This window comes from Melanerpes formicivorus, unplaced genomic scaffold (genome assembly GCF_026170545.1).
Source record: "Melanerpes formicivorus ecotype bairdi unplaced genomic scaffold, bMelFor1.0.p_v2 SCAF_1, whole genome shotgun sequence".
NCBI lineage: Eukaryota > Metazoa > Chordata > Aves > Piciformes > Picidae > Melanerpes > Melanerpes formicivorus.
The window spans coordinates 39,126,828-39,132,831 of NW_027142353.1; the positions used below are offsets into that span (position 1 = coordinate 39,126,828).

A 6,004-nucleotide genomic window follows, 5' to 3' on the forward strand; every position below is an offset into this window, starting at 1 on the left:
AAGATGGTAAAGTCAAAACTGAGAAGAGTTCTTTCCTGTATTATCAATTATTAGGTAAAACGCTAAAGTTACAGTTTTCAAATATTTATACAGGTGTATGGAGAATTGCAGGGGAAAGTGGAATAAGAGCATTATTAGTTACAGTGCTAGAAAAGAGAGATCAGAAGATGGAAAGAACTCCATACTTTATTTTTAAAGAAATTCTACCCATGATATTTGTATCAGGGCACCTTTGTGCTCATTTGCCTGCCGCAGAATGTTTTCAGCAGTCGCAGATGGGAATTTCTGGTTTAGGAAATCCAAAGCGCTCTCTTACAAAGCCGTACAAGATTGCACACGCACTTTCTAAAACAGGATTAAGCTTTTCCTGCAGGTAGTCATGATATTAAAATCTATAGGACATATGAAAACAACAACAACAAAAAAGCAAACACAAAGACATTATCTAATAACAATCAAAGAAAATTTCTTTCCTTACAGCTAACAGCCATTCTCAAAAACATTCCTCTTTCCATTAAAAAGGTGATTAATCTGAAAAGACTGAAACTCCTATGTGTCTCTTTAAGCCATACTGAGATCACAAACCATTGCTAGGAAACATAACCACAGGTGTTGCCAGACTATATCAAAATGAATGTTCTACTTGCAGACATGGCCAGCAGTCACATTTGAGTCTGTGTTAGCATGAGCTTTGCTTTTCCAAAATGAACTAAGTACCACCTCTGAGAAACATTTCTGCTGACTCCATCTGAGCTCTGGGATTCAGGAGTGCTTCCCAGCCCTGGATGTAGATAAGATCCAGATCTTTGTAGCTCTCCAGGTTTCTTGAACTTGAGTTTTCTTTAGGCAGAGTCCAGGTGTGGGGACAAGCAAGCGCCTGGAAATGATCTTGCAGGTGCCCAAGTATGCAGGACTCCCCAAGATCACCACCAAGGGAGTGCTCCTCTGGGGTACATTTGCCTAGGAGTTAAGATCAGCCACTTTGAATTATTCTTTCCTCGAAAATAGAAATAGTAATCTTAAAGGGGCCTACAAGAAAGCTGGAGAGGGACTTTTTAGGGTGTCAGGATTAGGGGTAATGGGAAAAAATAGAAATGGGTAGATTCAGATTGGATGTTAGGAAGAAATTCTCCCTCATGAGGGTGGTGAGATGCTGGAACAGGTTGCCCAGGGAGGTGGTAGAAGCCCCATCCCTCTCACCACCACAGAGGTTTTTAAGGCCAGGCTGGATGTGACTCTGAGCAACCTGATGTAGTGTGAGGGGTCCCTGCCTATGTCAGGGGGGCTTTGAACAAGATGATCCTTGAGGTCCATTCCAACCCTGACAATTCTATGATTCTATGATTCCTCAGTTTAGCAGAGAGTTTAAACATAACAAATTCATGTAGGCAAGTACATCTGAAGAGAGCATGACAAGTGCATGACAAGCATGCTCTCAAAAGAAGCAAAGTAAAACCTCCTTGCCTCGCCTCATCTTTCCCACTGCCCTTGGAAAACAAGTATGGGACACTGGAGGTCGAGGGTGAGGTGATTCTGTGCCGGAGGACACACCATCTGGCGTTCTCCCTGAGGCTAAACAGCCTAAGGCTGAGCAGCCTGAGGTTAAACAGCCTTCCCCCAGCATCAGGACTTGCTCCCTCAAAAAAAGGAGGAGGGTAATTGTTATTGGTGATTCCCTCCTGAAGGGAATAGAGAGCCCCATATGTCGGCCAGACCCTTCTCACAGGGAAGTCTGCTGCTTCCCAGGAGTTCAAGTTAGAGATGTTAATGGAAGGCTGCCTAGTCTGGTGCAGCCCACTGACTACTATCCCTTAATAGTTATGCAGTTAGGGAATGATGATGCTGCAACCAGAACTACCAGGGCTATCAAAAATTACTTCAAGGCTCTGAGAGATCTGGTTGAGAGGTCAGGTGCACAAATAATTTTTTCATCAATACCCTTAGTTGCAGGAGGGAATACCAGAAGGAACAGGTCGGCAGCTATAATCAACAAGTGGCTTAGAGGCTGGTGCAATCAAAAGTATTTTGGGTATTTTCGTCTTGGAGAACCTTCTACTGCACCAGGTCAGCTGGCAACAGATGGAGTACATCTGTCCCAGAGGAGGGGAAAGATCACAGTATACGAGAATGGCTATTCCTCAAAGGGAAAAAAGATTCTAGGAAGGGAATTGGCAGGTCTCAGTGATAGGGCATTAAACTAGATTCGAAGGGGGAAGGGGCTGAAACCAGTCCCCCCCAGGCAGGAGTCTGGGGGTGATGAGCTGGAGCCAGGGGTGAAACCAGCAGCCCAGATCAAGTGCATGTACACTAATGCACGAAGCATGGGTAACAAACAAGAGGAGCTGGAAGCCTTGTTACAGCAGGAAAGTTATGATGTAGTTGCCATCACAGAGACATGGTGGGACAACTCACATGACTGGAGCACTACAATTGATGGCCACAGGCTCTTCAGGAGAGACAGGCAAGGAAGAAGGGGTGGAGGGGTGGCCCTGTACATCAGGGAGGCACTAGATGCCATTGAGATGGAGATAGGGATGATCGGGTTGAGTGCTTGTGGGTAAGAATTAGAGGGAAGACCATCAGGGCAAACATCCTGGTTGGAGTCTGTTATAGACCACCCAACCAGGAGGAAGATGTTGATGAATCATTCTATAGGCAGCTAAAAGCTGTCTTTAGATCACCTGACCTTGTTCTCATGGGCGACTTCAACCTGCCTGACATCTGCTGGGATCTCAACACAGCAGAGAGGAGGCAGTCTCGGAGGTTCTTAGAGTGCATGGAGGACAGCTTCTTATCCCAGGTGCTGCGTGAGCTTACCAGGGGTAAGGCTATCTTTGACCTCCTCTTCACCAATAGGGAAGGGCTGGTGGGTGATGTGGTGGTCAGAGGGTGTTTAGGGTCGAGCAACCATGAAATAATTGAATTTACAGTATTCAGTCAATCTAAGAGGGGCAGAAACAAAACCTCCACTCTGAACATCCAGAGGGCAGACTTCAGGTTACGCAAGGAACTAACTCAGAAGGTTCCTTTAAGGTACCTTTAAGGTACTTAAAAACAAAGGGGTCCAGGAGAGCTGGACCTACTTCAAGAAAGGACTCTTGAAGGTGCAGGAACAGGCTGTGCCAATGTGCTGGAAGATGAGCTACCAGGGCAGACGGCCAGCCTGGATGGGCAACAAACTTCTAAAAGAACTAAGGGAAACAAAGAGTATAGTTTCCCTGTGTTCCAGTAGGAGGTAGTTAGAGATCTCCTCAGCCGCTTGGGTCCCCACAAGTCCATAGGACCAGATGGGATCCATCCTAGGGTGCTGAGAGAGCTGCCTGGGGAGGTGGCAGAGTCACCATCATTGGAGATGTTTAGGAGGAGACTTGATCAGGTGCTTGGTTGCATGGTTTAGTTGATTAGGTGGTGTTGGATGATAGGTTGGACACGATGATCTTGAAGGTCTCTTCCAACCTGGTCTCGTCTCTTCTCTTCTCTTCTCTTCTCTTCTCTTCTCTTCTCTTCTCTTCTCTTCTCTTCTCTTCTCTTCTCTTCTCTTCTCTTCTCTTCTCTTCTCTTCTCTTCTCTTCTCTTCTCTTCTCTTCTCTTCTCTTCTCTTCTCTTCTCTTCTCTTCTCTTCTCTTCTCTTCTCTTCTCTTCTCTTCTCTTCTCTTCTCTTCTCTTCTCTTCCTCTTCTCTTCTCTTCTCTTCTCTCTTCTCTTCTCTTCTCTTCTCTTCTCTTCTCTTCTCTTCTCTTCTCTTCTCTTCTCTTCTCTTCTCTTCTCTTCTCTTCTCTTCTTCTCTTCTCTTCTCTTCTCTTCTCTTCTCTTCTCTTCTCTTCTCTTCTCTTCTCTTCTCTTCTCTTCTCTGTATTTAATGAAGACCAGGGACATTTTGAAAACTGATACACCATTGCATACATAGACCTTTTTTTCTGCTTAAAGGACTGTGTGAAAGAAGGAGTAACCCAGAAACTATTAACAAATAAACTGATTAAAAATTACAGGCTATTAGAGGCTGGTCAAAGTGCTAGACTACAGGTGCTTCTGAACAAGAAGACAGAGAGTTTTGTTCTACTGCAAAAAGCAAACTGAAAAAATTAAGTCATGTAGGCATTAGACCTGGAGCACTGATGTTCATAACTGGCTTCATTATGGAAGACTAAAAAATCTTACTGAATTTCACAAATGCTTTTAAAAATTCTATTACTATGTATTTATTAACCTCAATTAAATGTCTCAGAACTCAGCAGACTTCTACTGAAGATTATATTAAAAATGGAATTATAAGGAGCAGTAAATATTAAAACCTATATAAAAACTATGAGATTTAAAAGTACTAAATGCTACAATAAGGTGCTTGCTTCTTGATCCATTAGGTCTCTCAGCAACATGGATAGTGTCATTGAGTGCGCCCTCAGCAAGTTTGCTGACAACACCAACCTGTGTGGTGAGGCTGACATGCTGGAGTGAAGGGATGCCATCCACAGGGACCTTGACAGGCTGGAGAGGTGGACCCAAGCCAACCTCATGAGGTTCAACAAGACCAAGTGCAAGATTCTGCAAGTTCTTCACCATGAGGGTGGTGAGACACTGGAACAGGTTACCCAGGGAGGTGCTGGAGTGCCCATCTCTGGAGGTTTTTAAGGCCAGGCTGGATGGGGCTCGGAGCAACCTGATCTAGTGTGAGATGTCCCTGCCCATGGCAGTGGGGTTGGAACTGGGTGGTCTTTGAGGTCCCTTACAACACTGACTGTGACTCTGTGTGATTCTGTGAATTATGTCTGAAATAAAAAATACAGAGTTCAAAACACCTCAAGACTCACATTGGTATTTGAACATTTTTTTCTAATGTTTGGACATACTGCACTGATTTCTTTAGCTAACTAAGGGCAATTTCCACTCTTTGGGACTAGGAACACTTCACAAGAAACTGGCTTTTTTGTGCATTTATCATGTATTGTAAATATGTCTGGATATTAGTCTTTCCTTTCTCTCATCTCCCCTACAAATGATGTCTGTTCATACTACTACAGCCTTGAATCCAGTTCCTTTAATTTGCCAGGTACTCCATTTCACCCGAATGAATAAGTGTTTTCCTAACTCATGACTCATTTTTCCCCATACATACTGTTGTGAAAATATCAGCATCAGGGAATCACATAGCACTTCAAGTAGAACGACTTTTCTCCAATTTGCCTATTAATGAATGAGTAACAATGTTAGTTCTACTGAAAGATAATGAGTTATTTTTGTAGCAATTTCTTCAGCTTTTTGTTAAATAGTCATCCAGAGTTCTTTCACTTCTAATTTCTTTTGTCTGTCAACACTATAATCTACTGTACACTTGTTTTACTTCTACTATATCCTCATTTGACCTATATCAATGTCCTTTAATGATTCAAGTATGATTCTCATTGACTTACATGACTTTTGGTAAGCATTTAGATGCCAAAGGTTCCCAGTTTTTACTGAAGATGCTCCTGTTTTTACAGTCCCTGTCCTTGTGGTGAGCATTCCCAGGAGAAAAATGTTTCAGGCAATTGGAAGACTCAACATTAAGCCATGTAAATGTTTAAATTATGGCTTGCAGATCAATGACAAGAAATAGGACATCTATTTCTGGTAACATAGTAGATTTATAGTTAAGAGTCAAGGCTAATGCAAGGTGAACTCCTCCCTTTATGATCACTGCCACAAATGCATTAGCTCATCCATGAATTTAAAAATCGACCTCCAGACAGTTAGTTGGCAATTTGGCACCTTGCTTTGATTGTATACAATTTAACAAAAGGATATCCAGCCCTAATTCACCAGTAATACTGCTTCTGCCTTTCAGGAATAATTTATTAATTTGGATATGATGTCCAAATTACATTTTCTTAAGGAAGGCTGTTTACTTTGTTTGCATTTTATTGTATTACTTGTCAAGGACATGACAAAGGTAAAATTGTTGCTACTGATTATTAAGCTGAATGTAAATTGTGTCCTGAATGATGTACAGAAAACCCAGGGGGTGGATG

General features: G+C 42.7%; 1 long non-coding RNA gene across 1 annotated transcript in view; it reads left to right on the forward strand.

The window, feature by feature from the left end:
• The window catches only part of LOC137441300 (uncharacterized), a 96,807-nt gene extending 92,032 nt beyond the window's left edge, over window positions 1–4,775 (forward strand). The window contains exon 4 of the long non-coding RNA XR_010987379.1: window positions 4,361–4,775. This is a non-coding gene — a long non-coding RNA (uncharacterized lncRNA). The remainder of the gene's footprint in view (window positions 1–4,360) is intronic.
• Window positions 4,776–6,004: the final 1,229 nt, after the last annotated feature.